This window comes from Astyanax mexicanus, chromosome 1, assembly GCF_023375975.1.
Source record: "Astyanax mexicanus isolate ESR-SI-001 chromosome 1, AstMex3_surface, whole genome shotgun sequence".
In the NCBI taxonomy this organism is placed as follows: domain Eukaryota; kingdom Metazoa; phylum Chordata; class Actinopteri; order Characiformes; family Acestrorhamphidae; genus Astyanax; species Astyanax mexicanus.
In genome coordinates this window covers 30,664,035-30,688,374 of record NC_064408.1, presented here as the reverse complement: position 1 = coordinate 30,688,374, position 24,340 = coordinate 30,664,035, and the positions used below count along the sequence as shown (strand labels likewise).

Here is a 24,340-nt window from a genome sequence, read left to right as displayed (position 1 = left end):
TCAATTTACTCAACAAAAACACTGTGGAGCAAACAAAGGAATCCACTGCACCACAGAAAGGCTCTCAGCATTCAGCTCATAACTGACTCACAGCCGTGCATCAGGGAGTTCGGAGGTTTAGACTGAGGATAAATCTCTGACTGCCTCTTCCTGTTTTTGTCTGAGACATGAAGTCAGTGTGTGTGTGTGTGTTTGGGTTTGTGTGCTGAAGGGGGGTTGTTGTATTGTTGATTGAACACTCTTGTTGTTTAATTAGTTGTGTGAGGACAAGAAGAGCGGAATACAGTCAGTATTAATTGTGTGTGTGTGTGTTTGAAGAAGGTGAGGGGGAGTGTGTATGAACTGACAGTAACGGTATGACACATCGCAACAATAAGAGCATTTTCTTGGCATCACACTCACACACTCACAGCCATGACAACTGTGAACAATCCCGGCTCTCCAGCAGCGGATGTATTTCACACTTTGTGGGACGCCAACGGCTTTAGTTTCTTTGGCACTAAATTAAGACTCAGACGTCTTTGTGCTCCAGTTGGACTCCATGCAGACAAAAGCATAAGATGCAGCATCAGCTTTTCTACTGCTGGAGATAAAGAGAGACGTTTTGGAGAACTCTGGAGCCAGTTGCAGCAGACCTATGAGAACAATTTGTGAAGAAATGTGTTCATCAAAATGACAACTTTACTAATTAAAAAAAAATAAACTAGTTAATAATGAGTTAATAAAAGAACTTAATACTAAATATAGATTTGAACATTGTAATAAAATATTAGATCACTGTACTTACTAAAAGAGACTTTCTTTTCTTTTTTTTTTTTCAATTTTTCCCATTTTCTCCCCAATTTACACGGCAAATTAACCAACCCACTCATTAGGACTCCCCCGTCACTAGTAATGCCCCCAACACCAGGAGGGTGAAGACTAACACATGCTTCCTCCGATACATGTGAAGTCAGCCACCGCTTCTTTTCGAGCTGCTGCTGATGCAGCATTACCGAGCAGCCATCACGCTCGGAGGACAGCATTCTGTTACATCAGCTCACAGACGCCCTATGCTGCGGACATCATCCTAGGAGTGATGTGGGGAGATAGCGCCATCTACCCACCAAGAGGGAGCAGGGCCAATTGTGCTCCTCTGTGCGCTGGCAGCTTGATGGCAAAGCTGCATGGGTGGCAGCGCTTTAGAACACTATACCACTCGGCGCCCCTGAGGAGACTTTCTTAATGCACAATATTTATTGCAATGTTTTGACAATATACACAGACAATATGCATCAGAAGTGGCAGTTTCTTAAGAAACTCTTCTATTCAGAGTACAATTATTTAAATTTCTATTTTTTCTGCACAGCATCCTGTAGAACAGGACTTATTATACTTATATCACATCTATAAAGAAATGTACAGTTTGGTCTGTGTTAAAAAAGCATGTAGTTAAGACAATATAAACATTTCTCATGATCATATCGTCCACCTCTACCTGAATACACCCATTTTTACTGCATCACTGCAGCTTTTATAGGTTCCTTTATATATTTTGTGTAAGACAAGAGGCCCGCAAGGTGAATTGTGATGCTCATCGCTATCTTACACCCCACAAACAGTCACGAACGGTCTATTTTTTGTGCCTTGCACCCACGCCGTTAAAATAGCATTGGAGTTTAGGAATATATTTTAGGAATATATTTACCTATATATTTACCTAAACTGGTCTGGAAGTGAGGTGTGTTCAGGTAAATATCTGGTGTGTTTCTATCTTGGTGGCTGGAAACACAGGTGCGCCACTGACTGATTAAAACCCTGACAACAGTCAACATTCAGCCTCCCAATCATATCTTTGCCATGCCCGAGTGCAGTGTGCGTTTAAGTGTCCTCAGGCACTAAAATAGGGCCCAAGGTGAGTATCTACAACATTATCACTGAACCATTAAAATAGTGTCCTTTCTGTTCTAAATGATTCAAACCCATCTTCTGACAGGTTTCACACCCTAATGTTATTTATATTTCCACACTGCAGTTCCATCTGTCTCACACTGCAGACTTTTTCTGCAAGCTATACATCAAACGCATATGCAGATTTTTCTTTTGAAGCTTGAAGCTTGTGGGATGATGTCTGAGACAAGGTTTCAGCAGCCATAAGTAGACTCTAATATACAACTCTGATGTAATGTTGCTTAAAAGTGCCCTGTCACAGCTCCTCCACTCCTGCCTGTTTCTTTTTATACTTTACCCATCATTAGTTACATTTATGTCACCGTGTCAAATGACTTCCATTCATTTATTCTTTCCCTGTCTTTTCCCTATTTCCCTACTTACTGTAAGTAAACGGAAGCGTTTTACTCACCCAAATAAACAATTTTCAGGAGAGAAATCTGTGTAGATTAACATCCAGCACTTTGAAACTTTGAAAAAGACCTGGTGAATTAGAAGGGAATTATGGTGACACCCTTGTTCCTTACTATTGTTACTTAAAATGTGCCTTATGTATGAAAATAGACCAGAAAATAGAAGTTAATTGGTAGTCTGGTAGGTCCTGGAAACCTTGACTTTACAGCTTCAGCTGGTTAACAGAGCAACCATGGTGCTGCTAATGCCGCTGATAGAAGTGCAACTGCAAACATGAAGATATTAAAACAGCAAACTCAGTCTGCAGTCATGCATAAAGTACTTAAGACTCAGATTTGAGTAAAAGTACAAGTGCTCGATCAAAAAATGACTAGAGTATAAGTAGAGGTAGAGAGTAGAAGTTGAAGTTTTTTAAGCTCCACACTTAAGTAAAAGCACTAAAGTATTCTACATTTTCTGTACTTAGGTATTGCAAGTAGTTTACTGTAAAATGTAGTTCTGAAGTTCTGAAAGTAAAAGTACAGTACTGTGTTGTGTAGTTATTACAGAAAGCTGTGGAAAGTTCTCAGAGTGAAAGGCAGAATGGGATCTTCGTATAAGATCAGCTTGATTGCTGGATTCACATAAGGATTAGCATCTTCATTAAACCCGGTGTCAGTGCAGAGCATCTACCACTCTGAAAACGATAATGTGGGTTTGTAATGATTTCTTACATTTTTACAATTGTAAAGATGCAACACATAAAAGCAATATCAGAGTAAAATTATTAAAGTTTTAAAAATATGTTAAAGTGGAAGGAGGAGGAAAACATATTCCGGACACAGAATTTTAGTACTTAATTAGTGAAGTAGTTTTACTTTGTTACTATACAGCTAAAACCAAAAATATTCAGAATTAGTACTGAAGACAACTGGCGAAATAAAGATTCTTTCACTCTAAAAAAGAGACTGCACAACAATACACGTTTTAAAAGTCCTTTCAGAATGCTTGATGTAATTACACAATTACACACTGTCACTTTAATGGTGTCTGTGGGAATGAGAATTTATGTACTTGTTGCTTGCAAACTGCTGTTCAAGCCAGCTCTAGAAATATTTATGTTTACAGTCATCACAGGTCACATGGGCGGTCACATGCTTAGTTATGATTATGTCACTAAAAAATAGCCTCTGGATAATTTCAGCATATAACACAACTCGAATGAACACTACTGTTCTTTTTTCATGAGAATTAAAATTAAAAAGTATTTAATATTCAGTTTAATAAAACAGATGTTCTTCAGCGTCATGAATAAAATAAGAAGAAAAGCTTTATTCTCTCTTGAATCGAGTTATCTGGGACATTACAATCAAAAAAGGCATGTGATCGGTGACCACAGAGTGAGAGAGAGAGAGTGGCCTCTAATAATCAGCCTGCAACAATAGGCCTGTTTGTATCTCTCTGCACTAATAGAGTTTTACTAATAGCCCATGAGAGGATGACACAGCCAACAGATCCTTCCTAATGAGCAGAGAACAATCAGCATCCTGTAGCAATAATGAACACACACACATAGACACACACACTTCAGCACATCTGAAGCTAAGCAAACTCACATTGATCATCATCCTTTTCCAAACAGAAATAATCCTCATCTCTGTTCATCAACCTGTCTCTGAGCATTCCTCCTCCTATAGGTCTACAGTTTAGTTTAACCCCGACTGGCCACACCTGCTGCAGCTAATCACTGTTTATTCAGACAGCCTGTACCAGCTGGAGCTCCACACAGCAGGAAGAATCTCCATGACTAGCGGCAGCACTGATGACCACTGATCTGCCCCTGTTGTGTGCTGGAGTGAAGCATTATTCGTTTCAATAGGAGGCTTCATAGGTTTCATACAAAAGCTACAGTAGAGATTCACTGGTTTGGAAGTTACAGCCTCATTTGATAACTATTAATTAATACCTTACTGTGGCTAATACTGATACCTATAGAAAAACTGGTATTTACTTAAAAAATTCATACTACACCTAAATGCACAACATGAAAATTAAGATTAAGTGCCCTATCATACACCCTTCACAAGGCGCATCGCGATGCTCCTTGCTGTCTTACACCACTGTCTATTTTCACATCTTGTGTCCGCACCGTTAAAATAGTGTCTGAGTTTAGGAATATATCTACACTGATGAGCGTAGTGGTCTGAAAGTGAGGTGTCTTCAGGTAAATTTCTGGCATGTTGTTATTTTATTTGGCGACGGAGAACACAGGTGCGCCACTGACTGAAATGAACCTAGACAACAACAGTCAATTACCAGAGTCCCTTCCTATAGGATATTTCTATATAAAGCAACATTGCAGTCTCCTTAAATGAGCTGCTGGCATACCTTCACAGTGTGAACGTGCAGGTCAGTATCCTCTGATGAGACGCGCAAAGCGCTGCACTGTTAAGATACTAACACGCCAAAGTCACCTCTTAAAGGGAATGGCAAGTGACACACTGATTGCTTTATTTTATTGGTAAAATGTTCAAAAGTAAATAACAAACTAGAAGAAAACCTAAAGGAACAATTTACAGGATTAAACCATTGAAACTTGTCCCCTCTGATTCTTTTAATTTCTGTATACAAATAAGGGTTAATCTACAGTTACAGTAGATATAGGAATTACCAGCGTAAGTGTTTGCATATGCAAAGGGGAGTACAAGTTTAGCCCAACACCAGCACCTTTTGTTTATTCTATTGTTTAATGTTGGATAATAGCCTGACTCAACTTCCTCTAATTGGTCCAAACCGTGTAGAAAAGTGTTTTCAGACTCTAAATAACCTGAACCAAGATTTATTGACTTCTATGCCGAAATCTATAGACTCTAGTCTTACTTTAGACCTTACAATGTCTATTATTTTCCTAATCTCAAATAAAACCTTCGTAATTAAACACAAAAAGTGTTATACCTACTTTATAGAGGCTGGGTGGGTAGGGTAGCCATATGTCAGGTTTAAGGCCTGTGATATGCAGCTTATCTAGATAGACAACTATTTGTCCTCAGGTTTCCACCACCACTATTACTTTTTGGATATCACTGTCTCACACATCTATAAACAGGAGCAGACCAATATGTGCATTATAAGCCGATGCACATATATTTTGAAGCCAATACATAAACATTTAGACATGTATAAAACATCCAAAAAACTAGTACTAAATGAGTTTTAATTCATACTAATGTACATACTAAACTAACTTGATACATGAAAAAAAGAGTACACCTACACTAACAGAGTGAGGTTTTAACAGGAATACTGTACATAAAAAATCAATGATAAAAATATTATCAAATGATTTATCTATTTTTAACCAAAACAAAATGATTTTGGCCATAATCTTTTCTTCATACCCAATGTTTTTTCTTTCTTTGTCTGTTTGTATTACCAGCAATCTCTAAACTTGGTCCAATCAACTTATCAGACCTATTTTGTTTTTTTTTGTGGTTAAGCGGTTAAACTGCTCTTGCATGGGAATCTACTTAAAGCATTTTAAACAGGAGCACATGAGAAGAACCATCAATGAGAGATTTGAGTGACAGCAGAAAACTTACTTTTTCTCCGGCAGGCAGGGGAGGAATTGGGTGTTGGGGAAAAGGACAGGGTAGTTAACATTCCACAGTCAAAGTCAGAGCCGGATAATGCCAGAGTACGCACACCGGTGGAAAACTAACAGGAAAACTCAGCAGGATGTGGCTACTTTTGGGACGAGCGGCAGAGAAGAAAAAGAAAAGGTCTGGTCAGGAATGACCTTGTCTGTTCTTTCTTTCTTTTTTTGGTATGAGGCGGCGACCAGACCGAACTAACACTTACACAGCAGCTCAAAACAGGACACTGTGTGTTTTGTGTTATCAACTGATATCTCAAACAATGCTAATCTGGTACAATGCTAACAATCATAATCTGGGACATGAAACAGTGGGACATTTTTTGATAGTCTTCAGAGAATTTAAAAGTAGCTGTGTTTGGCAAGTGTTTTGAAAAGGTTTTAAAAGTGTGCAAAAGTATGAGAATTTAACACTGACATCATTCCTAGCTCTGACAAGGTAAATGTTACAAAGCACAAAGCCCTCACACGCTGAGCTGTGGAGCAGTGGAACTGGTGCTCCATCTAAACACTTTTGGGAAGAGGTGTCGAGATAACGTGTTCCGACCTCATGACTGCATTCATGCTCTTATCACTGAATGCAATCAAATCCTCACAGCAATGCTCCAAAATCTAGTATAAAGCCTGACCTGGAAAGTAGAGACCGTTACTTTTATAAAGCTCCTATAAATACCCTTAATTTCAAAAGAAACAAAGAAAGAGCAGGTGTCCAAATAGCTTTGTTCATATAGTGTAAATTCTGCTCTGTTAAATTTAGTCTACATGCTTAATATGTAGAACATATGGCTACATGACTAACCTATTTAAGAGTTTAAATGCTGTTAGAATAGACAAAACAACTGCCACTTGTTGGAATAATACTTTGTACACATTTCAAATGTCAGTAGTCATTAAAGGCTTACATAACTGCCATGTAGTAAAGTAGTCTACACATAGTGATACCCCATGCAGCTGTAAATATTATTTGGTATTACTGTTAGTAGTAAATTGATGAAAAAATCAATTGTATTGATAAAACTAAATCCTTTGATTAATCATGATTTTGGCAGACCAAAGCCTTTTTTTACTTTGTGCCCAATCCCATTTCTAATTTGTACCTTTACCCCTTGTTTTCGAGAGTAACCCTTCCTCTTGGAACAGAGTTACAGGAGGACGGGGTTGAACCCTCCCCCTATTTGCTGCAGGTATCTGAGTGATGCAGCAATTAATTATTTTTCAACCTTTAATTAATCTTTGATGGTGGCCGAAGTTAGCTTTTATTAGTTTTTATTAACAGACACCGTCTGTTTATATGCTTGTTTTTATACATGTCATGAAGAAAATGACCATAAAACATTAAAACTATGGTAATTATAGTGATTATTAAAAAAATTAACAAGGAAAATACTTTAAAATGTTTGGGTTTCTTTGGTCGTTTGTGCTGCAACCTTGCCAGTGATTCTCAAAGGCCTCTGTTATGAGTGTGCCTCTGAAAAATCTCAGTTTGAAGGGTCATATAGCCCTAACACTTCACTCTACACCTCCAGCCTAACAAGAACTGGGACACCCTACCCTACCTAGACGTGCACACACAAAACAGTGGGGTAGGGATAAGTGGTAGGACCAAGTGTTGAAATGGCCATGACATAACATGTCTTTCTAATTCTGCTTTTTAAATTAGAATCTTTTAATGTGCTGAGTAAAAGTTAAATTAAACACAAGGAAGCTCAGACACAGAAGCTTAAATGAAGGAAATGAATGCTACTGTAACGCAGCAGCTCCCACAGGTCAAACAGTTAACCTCCACACTCCAGATTTAACAACTTTTTAACAGATAAATGAATAGATTAATCCAGATAGGAGGAAGAGGAAATATGCAGAATTGGATCAAGGAGGAAGCAGGTGTGTGTGTGTGTGAGAAACAAGAACAAAAAGAAGACGGAGTGGTAAGATTTTGAGAGTTAGTTATGAGATTTAATCCTTATTTTAACTTAAACAGTAATAAAACGTAATCTAACTACCTTCTGAACTAAACAGTAGACACTGTGACACTGTGTTTGTTGTATTGCAAAACAATTCCACTAATACGTCACCAGGATCTGTAAAAAGTAAAAATAAATTACGGGAGGAAGCTGGGGTCAAACCTATTAAAATGATTAATCTGTGTTTAAAAAAAATCAACAAAAATCATTAAAAAAAAACATTTTCTAAATATAGATATTTGTTTTGGCAAAAAAAGAGCACAGGTTAATGAATATTGATTCTAAAATGATGATGATTGAAATGAAGATTGATGCAATTTTACACCCATAGAGGTAGTGTGCACACTCCCACAGTCCCAGCAGGGTTCCACTGTAGCCTGTACACTCATTCTGTCTCTGTTATGACAGTGATCTGAGGAAGATTAAGGATTAAAGGATGGGTAACTGTTGGTCATATTTGAGTGCAGTTGAGTTTTAAGCAGGCATGCTATCATAGGCACACACACATAAACACAACTACTGTTAGCATAACTCCGTCAAGATCAGGCTTCAATTCACTTGCCTGAGCTTTTCTGCTTTAGGCCATCCCAAATCCACTCATTCTCAGCAACACGCAATTCCAGAGATTCCGTAATTCCGGACTTTGGCGCATGACCCCCCCGTGCTCCATCCCGGTAATCCCTCTCCTCTCCAGGCCCATTTCCTTCCCGCCAGCTGCCGGCTCACACACTATCCCGCTCCAGCTATTAATAGAGCAACAATGAACTCGGAATACTGAGCATGGAATCTCTCAAAAATGCCACGCCACAGATCAGTGAGGTGCTCAAAACAAAAAACACTGCTGTAAGGTGGGAAACCTTACAGGGAAGGGATGACAGCACTGGAACTGGGCAAATCTTAAAAATGTACACCCACATACACACAGTTCAAAACAGAGCTTAGAAAGTGTAAATGCGTCTTTAGGTTAAAAAAAAAGTTAAAATGTTAAAACTTTCAAAAAGCTAAAAGGTTTCTTTTCTAGGAGTGCACTATTTACATACTCGCAAATCACTAAAAAAACATTTAAAAAACAGAAAACAAACTGAGTACCAAGAGATTTTTTTGACAGAAACAAATACATATCATATCACCAATACACAGTCTACAGCAGATTCAGAAACTGCATGCTGTACATATACGAAAACACACAAAAATGTTCACACGCACTGCAGTTCAATTTTAATAACAAGGTAGATGTTTCTAACAGCTTTCCTAACTCTAGACTCGATCCTCTGCACTAGTGTATTCAATATCTGCACATAACAACATATCGTAAAAAGAGGAGACACCGATATCATCAGATTTCCCATCAGAGACTGACAAGTAACAGCTGTCATACTCTCTCTCTCTCTCACACACACACACACACACACACACATACACAAAACTCTTCCAGTTAAAAACTATGTCTACATACAACAAGAATCCAGAATTTTAATATATGGTCAAATACACATTCCTCTGATTCTAATAAGTAATTCCAGACTGTGATTTATCTATTTACATCAATAAGATTAATTAACATCTTTAACATAAGATAGAGTTAAAGATATTTCTAAACGTAGAATAATCCTTCCTTGCAATTTGGATGTATATTGTCAATGTAAAACAGGTGGCATTAGGATGTATACTGGATAAAAAATGTATGGATAATTCCACCCTGTGATTTTGATGTATGCTATTAATTTATATTTCTAAATGAGATTTTAAAAAATTGCGTACTTACAACCATTAACCATATAATAACCATATATCAGCCACTTCTCCCTTTTGGTGTAAGTTATATTTTAGGTGCCCTTTTAAATGAATAAACTTAAGTCTAAATAAAACACATTTCAGTTTCTTAATGTAAAAAAATACATACATTTTAAAAAAGAAAGAATAACTGATTCCTCCTAAAAGGGAGAAATAAATAATATATGGTATGATTATTTGGAAGGGGTCAACTGAAAAAGATAGTGATTTAGATTTATTCTATATGTACATTTTCCCTGTCATGCAAAAACATTGCATCTCCTTTATTTACTTTTAAGCTTAATCTTAAGGTGTTCTACATATTGTTTGAAAACTCACGATGTAATATTAGTTTTACATTGACCTAGATTAAAAGTGAAGCAGGACAACTTCGCCTGTAAAGTTGATTTGTTTGAGAGATACAAGGTTCTTGGCTGACAGCAGTAATATATACAACATATATGTTGACGCATGTTGTTAGCAAACTATGTTAAACTGGCGATTTTGTATTGAATAAGAAACAGAACTGCATCCACAGTCTCTGCAAAAGTGTGAAAAACTGCTGGGTGTTATTAGAACAAAGTGGACTGAAACTAAATCATTAGAGAACCACTGTACTTTCCAAACACGCTGGCTCACATTCTCACACCAGCCATGTGTGTGTGTGTGTGTGTGTGTGTGTGTGTGTGTGTGTGTGTGTGTGCGTGTGTATATGAGTGTATGTGTGTGAGTGTGGGAGACTGAGTGGGATTCTAGCACTTGAGATTTTGGTTTCCCCCCCCTTGTAGCAGCGTTTGACACAAAAGGTAAACTCTAAAAGCACATAGTCTTCTCTCTCTCTCTCTCTCTCTCTCTCTCTCTCTCTCTCTCTCTCTCTCTCACTCACACACACACACACGAAACAGTAGCAAAAGAGGGGAAAACGCTCTCTTACCTCTAAAAACTCCTACAGCAGCGTGTAGAAAAAGTGGAAAGCCATTCTCTTCTCAGCACATGGCCAGCAAATAGCACCACATAAGTCCAGTCAAAGCAGTGTCTGCTCTCTCTCTCTCTCTCTCTCTGTCTTTTCCTTTTCTCACTCACACACTTTCCATCCCTCTGCAGTGAGAGCAGCAAAGTCTGGAGTGTGTATGTGTGTGAAAAAGTGAAGGGGGGGGGGGGGGGGGGGAGCGTGTTTTGTGTGTGTGAGCTCTCCGGCGGGTGCTTTCACTGCAAGCCGAGATCAGATCCTCCCCTTTTTTCCAACATCTAAGTCATGCAAACAAGCAGTGAGAGAAAGGTGTATGTGTTTGTGTACGTGTGAGTGTGTGTGTGTGTGTGTGTATGTACGTGTTACAGTGTGACAGAGTAAGTGTGAAAGTGTTTCTCCTCAGAACTTTCCAGCTTCTTCTTCCCTAATTTTACACATCTCTCTTTCTCCCTGAAAGAACAGGAAAAAACTGTCATCACTGTTGTGATGTGTGTGTGTGTGTGTGTGTGTGTGTGTGTGTGTGTGTGTGTGTGTGTGTGTGTGAGAGAGAGAGAGAGAGAGAGAGAGAGAGAGAGAGAGAGAGAGAGAGAGTGTGTTCATATATGCTGGATGTAGCTCATGTGAGGAATTCGCATCCCACTAACTGAAAACTTGGACTAGCCTTTCCTTCAACACACACACACACACACACACACACACACACACCTCTCTCCCTGCATTATGTGTGGGGGGAATGCCGTTGTTCTTTGACGCCCCCAGGGCACAGAAGGAGGCGGGCCACGAGCCCACAGAGTGGAATTCCAGGCCGGGAAGGGACCAATCAGAGCGCAGAGAGTGGAGCAGTCAGAGCGCGGGCTGCGGCTGAGTAGGCAAAGACAGCGAGCCTGGATTTTACAGCTGTACAGACCGAGAGCCAAGACACTACTGAATCCTTCTAACTGAGAACATGAGAACAGCTCTAATGCTACAGTACAGGTACAGCGTTCAGACCTGCTCTCAGGAGCTGAGTTCACTTCCTTCACTTTCTAACTCCAAAAAAACTTTAACAAATGCCCCCAACTGTTCAATTTAGCTCCTTTTAGAATTTGGCTACAGCCTAAACCTCCTCACAAGACTTTAACTAACTTTGACTTTAACAGTCGTTTAAAGGCAAAACATAAAAAGTATTTTTTAGTATGCAGTTCTATACTCCAGCTATTTATAATTCTCATAACTCATAACATAATGTACATGCAATGTTTATATCTATTTTTATATATATTTTTAATAATTTGTATTAATTACATAATTATTTATTGCAGACTGAATCATTCATAGCATATTTAAAAAATAGCTTTTATAAGAATTATTCGTTGTGGTTTACTAAATTATCCATAGTAGTTACTGAATAACTGATAGTAGTCTCTAAATCATTCATAGATACTGAAAAATTCTTACTAGTTACCAGACGATTTATTGTATTTCCTGATTAATTTGTATTATTTACTGAACAATTTATAGTAGTTTCTAAATAATTCATATCAGATACTGAATAATTAATAGAAAACTATTATATAATCCAAAGTAGATACTGAGTAATTCATAATTCTTACTAGTTACCATACAAGTAGTATGCTTTCAACCTAAATAATTCTTAGTAGTTACTGAATAATTATTTCTAGTTGCTAAATAATTCATAGTAGATACTGAATCATTCATAGTATTTACTTAATAATTAATCTAGGTTATTAAATAATTAAAAGAAGATACTGAATAATTCACAGTTGTTATTAAATAAGTATTAAATAATATGTACTTACTGAATGTTTTGTAGTGCAAACAGAATTATCTATAGTACATCCTGAATACTTCATAGTAGTTACTAAATAATATATAGTAGTTACTGAATAATGAAGTCTAGTTCTTGAATAATTTATAGCAGTTACTGAACAATATAGCAATTACTTAACAAATATGCAGTCTTATATGTAGTAATTGCACTAGTATTAAGACTTATTTTAAGATTTTAAAAGATTCACTTAGGAAATATTAAAATAATTACCAGGTCACAAACCCACAAACGCTAACACACTAACACACACACTTACTTACACAGAAACAGTTTCATAGTTCTTACCATGAAAATACAAGCCAGTCTCTAATAAAACTAAGAGAGGTGTCCATTCATTCATTCTTCTGTGATTTACAGAGCATGAGAGAGAGAAAGAGAGAGAGAGAGTGCATACCTTCAGGAATGTCTACGGACGTGTAGAGTTTCAAAGACACAAAAGACAGCAGAAAGGACACTGTCCTCCTTTTGATGAGTCACTCTGTCCTTTTTTTATTCTTCTCTGGGGTTTCAGCCTTAATTACTGCTTCATTTTATATGAGATTTGGTCTATAGAATGTCCTGTTCTTTCGTAAAAGCGAGCTGAAACTACGTAAAGGAATATATTGTTTGTTTGTTTGTTGGTTATTAACGTGTTTAGTGTGCTTATATTTGGTTTGACCAATTTCTTATTCATAAAATATGCATTTCAGTTTTCTGTGGAGATTTATATCATTCCTGACAACAATATTTCAGCAGACGGAAGTTCAGATGTTAGCAACCTTTGACCCTTTAGAAAAGCGTGAGGCTCATCCTGGAGTGAACCACAGAGGGAGGTCTGAGGACACTGAGTTTTGTCATTTTTTTTCTCCTGCAGTCTGAAGTCTAATGAGAAGGACTACACTAAACATTTGGTTGCACACTAGTTTCTCTGAATTTTGTATTTTTGCACCTCTGCTGCTTTTGTGTGGCTCACACCTTTCACTCTGGTGCTTAAGCATTTCATTTGCACTTAAAAAGGAAGCAAAAAGAGAAGTAGAGGGTGTAACAGCTGTTCCTAAACTACTTCGAAAAAGTCAAACAACAACCCCAAAAAAGCTGAAAACAACAACTATACACACTCACTGAAAAAATAACACACCCTGGATTGCTGCAAAACTCAGCATGCAATTATGTCAGATCCACCCCGTATATTATAGGACATAAAAGTGCTTCACCCAGTGCCCTATAAAAAGCTCCAGATGCTACTTTAGGCAGTGCACCTCTTGGTGAGAGGTTGATGACTGTTAGACATTGCTTTAGCAAGGGTTTTCCAGCAATGTCTCCACCAGAATGTAACATTGGCTTGGTCACCAGATTTATGACCAATTAACATTAATAACATAACTTAACATTTATGGGTACAACTGGAACAGCAGCTTTGGACACATAAGAGTGTGAAGGATCTACAGGTCCAGCTGCAACATTTGTGAGCATTTGTCTTGTATCCAGGTTAGAGGTGGCCCAATAATGTACTTGTTCTATTAATCTCAGGAAACAGATTATCAGTGTTTCCCCATCTCCAAAGTTCAGTTTTAGGCGTTTTTTAGAAGAACAACATTTTCTACTTTTCACCATCCAAGCCTTTCCAAACACATTAAATAATGTTGAAGTCTGGAGCATGGTCAGTCCTCTGATGTCATCCTTTCACACTCAGAGTGTTGGGTTGTCTTCTCACAGTGAAAAAATGGACAAAAACACTTTGTGGATATTGTTCACAGATCTGAGGAAAGAGTCAAGTTGTTAGGGGTCCCATTCCTTCTGGATCTTTAAATTACATTTTAGCCTTCACTTCGGGAACTTAAATGTTTTTTTGACTTTCTCCTTCTTTGAGCAAGTGGATTGTTTTGACTGGAAATGAAATAAATGAAAAATGGGCACTGATTTTTTTCAGGTTTAATATTGATAGCTTTTGACAGCAATACAGATATAGATTTGCACTATTCAGCTAGTGAGAGTGAGTATGAGGTATACATTGGTATGAAAAAGTTTGGGCACTCCTGATAATGTTCATGATTTTCCTTTATAAATCATTGGTGGTTTGGATCAGTAATTTCAGTTAAATATATCATATAACAGACAAACACAGATATTTGAGAGTTGAAATGAAGTTTATAGGATTTACAGAAATTGTGCAAAAATCCTTTAAACACAATTAGGCAGGTGTATAAATTTGGGCACGCTTGTCCTTTAGTTGATTTGAATACCTTTAGCACTAATTATTGAACACAAATTTGTTTGGTAAGCTCATTGACCTACATACACAGGTGAATCCAATTATGAGAAAGGGTTAAGGAGCCCATTGCAAGAGTGGCGTTCTGGAAGCCTCAAAACAAAACTCTCAAATAACCTGAAAACAAAGATTGTTCAACATCATGGTTTAGAGGAAGGATACAAAAAGCTTCCAGCTGTCAGTTTCCACTGTGAGGAACATAGTGAGGAAATGGAAGACCACAGACACAGTTCTAGTTAAGTTAAGAGAAATCTCAGATAAGCAGAGAAGGATGGTGAGAGAACAGTCATAGTCATCCCACAGACCAGCTCCAAAGACCTAGATCAGTTAAACTATTCAGCGCACTTTGCGCTGAATGGGAGTCTGAATGGGTGAATACTGCAGAAGAAGCCTTTTCTGAGCACACGCCACAAACAGAGTCGCTTGAGGTATACTAAAGCACATTTGAACAAGCCAGCTTCATTTTGGAATAAGGTTCTGTGGACTGATGAAACTAAAACTGAGTTATTTGGAGGACGGTATGCATAGTGGAAAAAGAACACAGTATTCCAAGACAAACACTTTACTGCTCCCCACAGTAAAATTGGGTGGTGGTTCCATCATGCTGTGGGGCTGTGGGATCAGTGCAGGTTTTTAAAATTGAGGGTCTCATGGATTCCAGTCAATATCAGCAGATTCTTCAGAACAATGTTCAAGAATCAGTGAGAAAGTTGAAGTTGTGTCGGGGCTGAATACTTCAACAAGACAACGACCCTAAACGATAAACACTGCTCAAAATCTACTAAAGCATTCATGCAGAGGAACAAGTACAACGTTCTGGAATGATCAGCTCAGTCTCCAGACCTGAATATTATTGAAAATCTGTGTTGTGATTTAAAGCGGGCTGTACATGATCAGAAACCATCAAACCTGACTGAACTATAGATGTTTTTTTTTTAAAGAAGAATGATACAAAATACATTCAACCATAATCCAGACTCTCGTTGGAAGCTATAGAAAGCGTTTAGAGGCTGTTATTTCTGCAAAAGGAAAATCTACTAAATATTGGTGTAATTTTTCTGTTGGGGTTCCCAAATTTTGGCACCTGCCTAATTTTGTTTAAACAATTATTGCACACTTTCTGTAAACCCTATAAACTTAATTTCACTTCTCAAACATCACTGTGTTCATTTGCTATATGATATATTTAACTAAAATTACTGATCCAAACAACCAAAGATTTATAAAGGAAAATCATGAAAATGATCAGGGGTGAACAAACTGTTTCATACCTCTGTATGAGGTATATGAATCCACTCACAGCTTCCTGAATTCAAAATGCATTAGCAAAGGAAAAGCCCATTAAAAATACAGATAGACTGGTTACATCCTGCACTCCTATGAATATTCATGGTCTTCATGCATAATAATGTTATGCAGCTTTGCTCCTAAAGAAGCACACTCGCTGCAGATTTAATGCAGTTTCAGGAGGAACGTACACATTGGCAAAAGAATTCATGCTACTTATGGAGAAAGATATAGTTTCTGCTCTTGGGAATTGAAAAAAGTGCTGCTTGAATTTTACATCTAGAAGTATTGGCACACTTGAAGTGGTGTTTTATGACTGCGAGCAAATCATGCAGTTATTACCTATCCTTCCTAATCATCTTGTAGCTAAACACAATCAAATTCGCACTGCAAATTTCCAACACCTAGTGTTCTTTATTTTAGAAGAAATATTGGACAATCACTTGTGTACAGGAAATTTGACACACAGTATCAGTTTTTTATAGTTTGTTTTCATAAAAAAAACACTTACTGTAACATTATTTTTAATTATAATAATTATGAATATCAATAGCTCATTGGACAGGAGTATGTAAACAGATCATTAAGTGTTATCTCAGTGGAAAACTTGGGAACATCTACACCTCTACACGTTGTGAGGAGTTATCTCGTGAGTGAAGCTCTTTGGTCCACATGCTCATGGCAAGGTGACATAAATTACTGGCGTTCGAGTGAGGCCTGACAGTGGGTGATGGATGGAAGGGACAGTGCATTTTTATTAAGTCGTATGAGCATTTAAGATTTTATGATCCACTATGTCATAGGTCGGCAATAGGCGGCCCGCGGGCCAGATGCGGCCCGCAAGCAAGAAACATCTGGCCCGTGAGGTTGAACTATAATGAAAAAAAAAATCGGACTGTCCGTCTCAAAAATGCTCTTTATTTAGAAACTTAATTTTCCAAAACAGAAAAATTTATTAAAGATTTTTTGATAGAGCCACGGGCTGTTAGATAACTGCTAGCTTCTTTATTCTGTTTTTTTTTTTTTATTCGTTTTTTTTTTTTTTTATTTAACAAACAGGTATATCATTAATAGCGCCCCCAATGGTCAGTCCACAGATTTCACCCACATCAGCCCACTTGAATGTCTGCTTGTCATTTTAAGAGCGCCCTCCCGCCACCGCGCCCGCCAAACCCCCCCCCCCCCCACCCCCCCCCCGCCAAGTGCTTGTGGCCCGCCATGTAATGGCTTGGAAAAAATCTGGCCCGCGGCCAAACTTAATTGCCGACCCCTGCACTATGTCATGTGTGTCATACCTGTTACATCAATTACTATAGGTAATCATAAAATACAGTACCAGTCAAAAGTTTTTTCTTTTTTTAATTTTATTTACAGTGTAAATTTAATACTGAAGACAGTAAAGCTAACACATGCAGAATTATTTTGTCATTCAATAAGTGTCCAATTGTTTTCATGTCTTTAAAGCTGATGTCCGTAAGTTTTGAGATTTAGTGCCCTCTCTGGTGAGAATAGGTAATTGCACAGAGTATGAGGAAGAATCATTTTAAACCGGGCGGGTGTGATGCAGTCTCCTTTCAGAGCGGATGAATCTGATTCCAGGTTATGTTCAGTCAGAAAGAGAGAGTTAGAGTGCGCTCAGTCAGAAACTTTACTTCAACTACATACTTTGGTTTTACTATGTTTCCCCTTCTGAAGTCTCCATTGCTCCACCAGCCGCTCATTTAGTAAAACCGAGCCGGATCCTCTTTTAGAGGCTGTACATGTGATGTAAGCACGTAAAGACCACGTAAGCACGTGGCCAGAAGAACTCCCACAAAAAGCGACCCGACACCCCAGTTTTTAGAATGAATATATTAGTATTAGGCTTAGCAGGGATGATTGTTTTTAGCAAACTGGTACCATTAAACATAATATTTTATCCCTTCCCCACTCAGAAATGCTTCTGCTTTCAGATTAGAAACAAAATAATATGGACTGTCACTTTAATATTAATATACAATGTAGAAAATAAGTTAAATAAATAAATAAAGAAAGAAAAATATTGAATTAGAAGGTGTGTCCCAACTTTTGACTCATACTATATATAAACATGACCTCAATTATTTTTTCTAATCTAGATATAGCCTAATGGCATTAGATATTATAGAGCACATTTGGCACAGTAAACCCATTAAGGTTAATGAGTTGCTACATGAACTATTTAAAATCCATGTTTACAGTAATTCATTTAGGATATAAAAAACAATGTGCCAATATTTAAATTATTAATAATTATTTATAATTAAACATGTATTGCGTTATTATGCTATTATATACACTAATATTCTATTATGGGCATTTGAGATGATCTTAAAATAATACAATAAAATTGTATGATAATATTGCAATTATTTCTGGGCCAATATTTCTACCAAGGATAATCAGTTAATAATAGAAGGCATTACCACCCGCAGTGGACAGTGCAGTGGGTTGTAATGATTGTGCATCTTGATAGAACGGCATGTACAGTGCCTGCAGTCAGTGAAGCATTCTTGGCAAAAGTCATGGGACAGAATACTAGTTCCTGTCCCATATCTGTGTATATTTATAGTTTTGCCAATAACTCTGCCAATAAGGTAACGGAGCTAGAAACTGTAACATGTTTAAGTGGCTTGTGGAACAGTTTTAGCATTAGATAGTGCTGGGACTGGACTGGTAGTCATGATATATATATACTTGTGAAAGGAAGAATTTGCTTGCTGTGAGAAAGTCTCAGTAGAACATGCTGCTGGTGAAGTACTGAGGCGTGACTCAGAGCTGCTCTCTAACTTTACTGCATATCACTGAACAAGACAGCTCGCACATTTTTAAAGGGGTGTGATTGAAACTGCTTTCACTATGACTTGCTGAGCATTTTCTGCCATCTGCCTTTAGCTTTCTGCTGCATAACTTCAAAACAAATGAGCAAGTGGTAGGCGACCCCCTGCTGTTAGTAACTAGTAGGATACTAGTTTAATCCCCAACCGGAAAGCCCACAGTCCGTCTGATCCAGCAGGTGGGTCAATTTTCACCCACCCAGGCAGCTGCCTCAATTACATATGAAAAAAGATCAGGAGCACGGGGGATGAAATTGCATCCCTCCTTCAGAAGGAAAGACAAATCTATTTACATTGTATACATTTCATTCCCTAAAAAACCTTTACATCTATACATATCTAAAGAGCTATTTTTACATGAATATATAGCGATATATGAGTATTTAAAAAGGCTGTGCCGTATTGTATCTTATACGATAATATGATTATGAAAATACGCTGAATTGATTTGTATATTTATACATTTTTTCTTTCTATAATTACCTTCTTCTTTTTCTTATTATTATTATTACTATTATAACTTCATTTAATTTATTCATATGTTTATGTAGGTATTTATATATTTGTAGGTATATATGTACAGGGGTTGAATAATAAAACGGAAACACCTGGTTTTAGACCAGAATAATTTCTTGTTCCAACGGACAGTTCTGGTGAAAACAGGAGAGTTGAGGTGCACACTGAATTCTGCCGTGATTTGGGCATTTCAGCTGTGGTTTTATGTTTTTGGATACAATCCGGGTTAGCACCCGAACATCCCTTTCAGACAGCTTCCTCTTACAGCGTCCACAGTTAATCCTGTTGGATGTGGTTCGTGACATTACCCTGGATACCGTGGCTCTTGATACGTCACAAAAACTTGCTGTCTTGGTCACAGATGCTCCAGCAAGACGTGCACCAACAATTTGTCCTCTTTTGAACTCTGGTATGTCACCCGTAATGTTGTGTGCATTGCAATATTTTGAGCAAAACTCTGCTCTTACCCTGCTAATTGAACCTTCACACTCTGCTCTTACTGGTGCAATGTGCAATTAATGAAGATTGGCCACCAGGTTGCTCCAATTTAGCCATGAAACCTCCCACACTAAAATGAGAGGTGTTTCAGTTTCATTGTCCAACCCCTGTATATGTATGCTTAATATGTATATATGTATGTGTGTTTATATTTTTATATTCATTTGTATTATGTCTGGTCTTGTGAGGGTTGGGGAAAGGGGTATATCGTGTTTTTCTATTTTGTGATGCAATATAAAAACACAATAAGAAAACCTGAACCTGAACAAAAAATAAGGTATTTTCACACCTTTAGCCCTTTATGCCTTATATTTTTCTGTTCCTGTCCGGCTCTTGTGTTTGTTGCTGTTTTCGTTGCCAAATGCTCCTAGCACATGGCTTTGTTTTGTTTTCCTACCCCATGTGCTCTGCCCTGTCTCTGCCCTGACTCTGTAACCACGCCCCCTTGTTACCGGTCCCAGGTGTTCCTCACCCTCTTTGTGTATAAAAGGTTTTTGTGCTCAGTCTAATCTCAGTTCTTTTGTTTAACATTTTCACAAGTATTGTTATATTAATGTAGTTTTGTTATCTTTAGTCTTGTCAGTTTAGTTTGCTTAGTCTTGTTTATTTGTTTTGTGTTTAAGCGTGTTTTTTTGTTTGTTTGTTTTATTTGCTGTGGTTCTCAGTCTTAAATTAATAAAAATGTAAAGCCTGCATCCCTTCATCATTTTCTGTGTGAAAGTTTTATTGTAATATTAGAGATTTATCTTATATATCTTATCATTATTTATGTTTGCAGTTTATATTCAAGCACTAAATATTCGGCACTATAGGTTTAGGTTACATAGTTTTTTTTTTATACAGTATTGTTTCATACAAAATCCTAATGAATGTTTGAAACTGTTACATTTATCTTAAATAAATCATTACATTTATTTTGATGCAGTGGAATATTTTAAAATAAAAAAAAACTTCTTGTCATGTCATATTGCTTAGGATATCATTTTTGCAAAAATAACATAAATTGCTGTTCTGTTATTTTAGGACCATATGGCCCCCCCCCCCCCCAACCCCCCGGTTTGTAGAACCATTTCAGATTAAAGAACCTCCACTTATTTAAAGGAATTATATTAGAAGTAAATGGAAATATCTGCACTGCCGCTTTAAAACATATATATCATATATATATCATGTTACATCATGTACAGTTTTAGCTTATTTTAATGGCTGCTGCTGTACAGTGAGTGACGGTAGCCCACCCATTCACACACAATTTGTGGCAGTAATTTTCTAGCCCTTCATCAGTGGTAAGTTTGTGACCACAGAGCCACTCTTGGGTGGATATTTTTGGAAGGTGGACCACCCTCAACCCAGCAGCAATAAAAACTCTAGCTATGACATTGTGACTGATTCACTCACACACACACACACACACACACACTATAATATCAGGTCCTGTGGTCAGAAAATAAGCTGTGATGAAAAGTGTAGAAGGCTTTGATGTTTTTAAAATGTTTAAATCCATAAGAGGACGGAACATGTTTTATACAGTCACATCATTTTAGCAGACTAAACATACTTCTGTACACTCCAAACATAAAGTTATAAATGTATGTGATTTATTCAGAAAGTGGCTTCCCATAAATTAATCATGTTTTGCAGCATGAAAATATTGTTTGGAACTACATACGTCTCTTTTGTGGCAAAAACACACAAAATATTTTGGCCAATCAAACTCAAAGTCCTTTCCATATGGAAAAGGTGTGGGTTTTAATCCACAAGGTTGCTCTACCCCATCTCAAAACACATAAATTCATCACCATACCCAGAAAGGCACTCTCAAACCCCAAACACTTAGTCACCTGGAATGGGTTTCAGGTAACAGCTGTGCTGAATTTGTCAAGAGTTAATTACTTGAATTTCTTGCCTCTTGATGTGTTTGGTATACAGCAGAGACTGTAAAAAAGATGGACGCCGTGCTCCGTTCCCATTCATTCAATGAAAATGAAGCCAAAATCTTCCGCCATATTGGCGATCCTGACACCCGATTCTGCGCAGTAGAGACCAGAGGAGGGAGAAAGACTGTGGAGAGACCGCCTACTCATTTGAATAACCCCGCCCCTGAGGGCTGCCTCGCGGTCACAGGCTGCAGAGCGGGGCGGAGCGGAGCTGACGTTCTGTTATTGGTCCCGCCCACAAGCAGCCCTTTTACCATAACCACACCTTTTTTGAATAGAGCTGAATAACGTTTTAAAAACCGAATTCTGTGGGGATATAAAAATTTGACAATATAAGCAGAGGTTACACTAGCTGCTGCATTTAAATAAGAGGGTAGAATTACAGTATATTGGAAATAAACATGATTGAAAGTTGTCTGTTTTGCCATTGAAACCTATGGTAATGGGTGGAGTTACACAGCTTTCTGAAACCGTACAGCAGGGGGCGCCCGACCTGTGGTGGCTTCACTTTTAAGAGACGATGCTCTGTCCAGCTATACACAGTCTATGATATACAGTGAGCAGCCCTATTTAAGTAATGTTCTATTCCGTATTATGACTCAATTAAGTAAAGTATAAATAAGAATAAAATAAGAATAAAATAGAATTTTAAAATTGCAGTCGCAAAGAACATTAAACATGTCATGATGAAAATGGCACTCATCAGGAACGCCCCAGGAAAGAAACCCCAGAGTTCCCTCTGTTGCACAGGATAAGTTCATCAGAGTTACCAGCCTCAGAAACCACCCCAGATAAGAGCAGCTAAATGCATTATTTTGATTGTTTAACACCTTTATGTTTTTTCATTATGTGTTTCTTTATAGTCTAGATGACTTCAGTATCAATTTACAATGTAGAAAAAAATAAACATATTGAATGAGAAGTTGTGTCCAAACCTCTGACTCATACTGGATAACTGCACTGTTTTTAAGGCATCTAAGCTTATAATACAGTGCAGAAAGGCAAGTGTCCAACTCAGTTAAAAGTAATTAAAAAATGTAAAAAAAAATACCCCAAAGCAAGCAAAGTTTCTTGAGCAGACAGCAGTACAGCTATTTCCATACCTAAGCAACCACACGGACACATCCAGCCCGCAGATATAACTCACATGCACATGGAACATAAAAAAGACACTTAGAGATTAAGGGGTTAAAGCTCAACTTCAGCACTGAGGAGAAGAATGTCGGCAGCTGCCATCGCAGACACAAAGCCCCCCTTTGCAGAGCCAACAGGAGGTCTAGGATGTGCCTGCCTGAAAAAGGCCAGCGGTCCTTGGAAGTCTCTGTTCCGGAAGGACCCAGACTCTCAGAGCTGCCTAAGAGTTGCATTCCTGCTCACAATGACACAAGTATGACATTCCTGCTAAAGAGACTGAAAAGAAACTGGAAGCTTTTAAAACACAAAGAAGCACAAACCATACAATACAAATAACCTTGTATAAAAACCTCTTCAGATAATGGAAATACCTAAACTATGTTTTTTTTTCTCTTGACCAGACATAAGTATAGTGCAGGTTAATAACAAGCTATTTTTTAAGAATCTTCAGAAGTTGAATTATTGTGCTTGATCAGACAGAAAAAAGTCCTTGTTGAGGGTGTAGAGTGTGTAAATGCTCTGAGGCAAATCGGGGATCACTTGGTGCTCACACAGTCGTGTAGTGTAAACTACCGAAAGATGCTTAAAGAGATGCTGCCAACTGATTGCCGATCAGTCACGGACACCGGCCAAATATTTGGCACTCTAGATATCTGGTCTAGTCGGCGACTGGGAGTAAGGAGCACTGGCTTTTTACTAAAATTTTGCTAAAAAAAAAGCAAAAAAAGTGTGCCTGTATATTTCAATTTATCTACAGAAAACATTTTGCATTACTATTACTGTGAGCTGATTGGTTGGCGATCTGATCCTGGAGATACAGGTAGAGCATGTTTAAAAGGCTTAGAACTTGAGTTCAAAACGATAACAAATTATGTCTGCTGTACTGAAACATTTGATATAGTTCTGTGTTGATTACAAAAGTACATATTTTACGTATAAAATGGATCAGACATTTATAAACTCTGATTTAGCTCAGTTGCTTTATATGAACTCAAGGGACAAACATAGCCTTTTTTTAAAACTTTAATACTGTAACTTAAAGGTTAAAGCAGCACTAGGTAGGATTTCCTTGATTTTTGATCTTTTTAAAGAAGTAAAATTACAGCTTAAAACTCACTGCAGTGCTCCATTGAGGTGTAATAGGAGGAATAGCAGTGCTCTCGTGTCTGTGCCGGAGCTCCTCTGAGCTCAAACCAGACTCTGTAAGTTTTCCGAGGCGGCCGCGATTAACGCTCGCGAGAACTGCGACCTGCTTTCCGACCTTTAGTTCTAATGAAACATTTATTACACTCTGCAACTGTAGGGGGAGCCCACGAGCACAAATTTTTTAATCCTACCTAGTGGAGCTTTAACTGG

General features: G+C 37.8%; 1 protein-coding gene across 2 annotated transcripts in view; it reads right to left on the bottom strand.

Moving 5' to 3' along the window:
- Positions 1-24,340, bottom strand: part of dab2ipb (DAB2 interacting protein b) — a 238,384-nt gene that overhangs the window by 196,246 nt on the left and 17,798 nt on the right. Inside the window, exon 1 of one of the 2 annotated variants that reach the window (XM_007260389.4) lies at positions 10,643-10,770. The exons of the other annotated variant lie outside the window; for it this stretch is intronic. The gene's annotated coding sequence lies outside the window, so the exon portion shown is untranslated. Of the gene's footprint in view, positions 1-10,642; positions 10,771-24,340 lie in introns of those variants that run through there. 2 annotated transcript variants of the gene reach the window in all.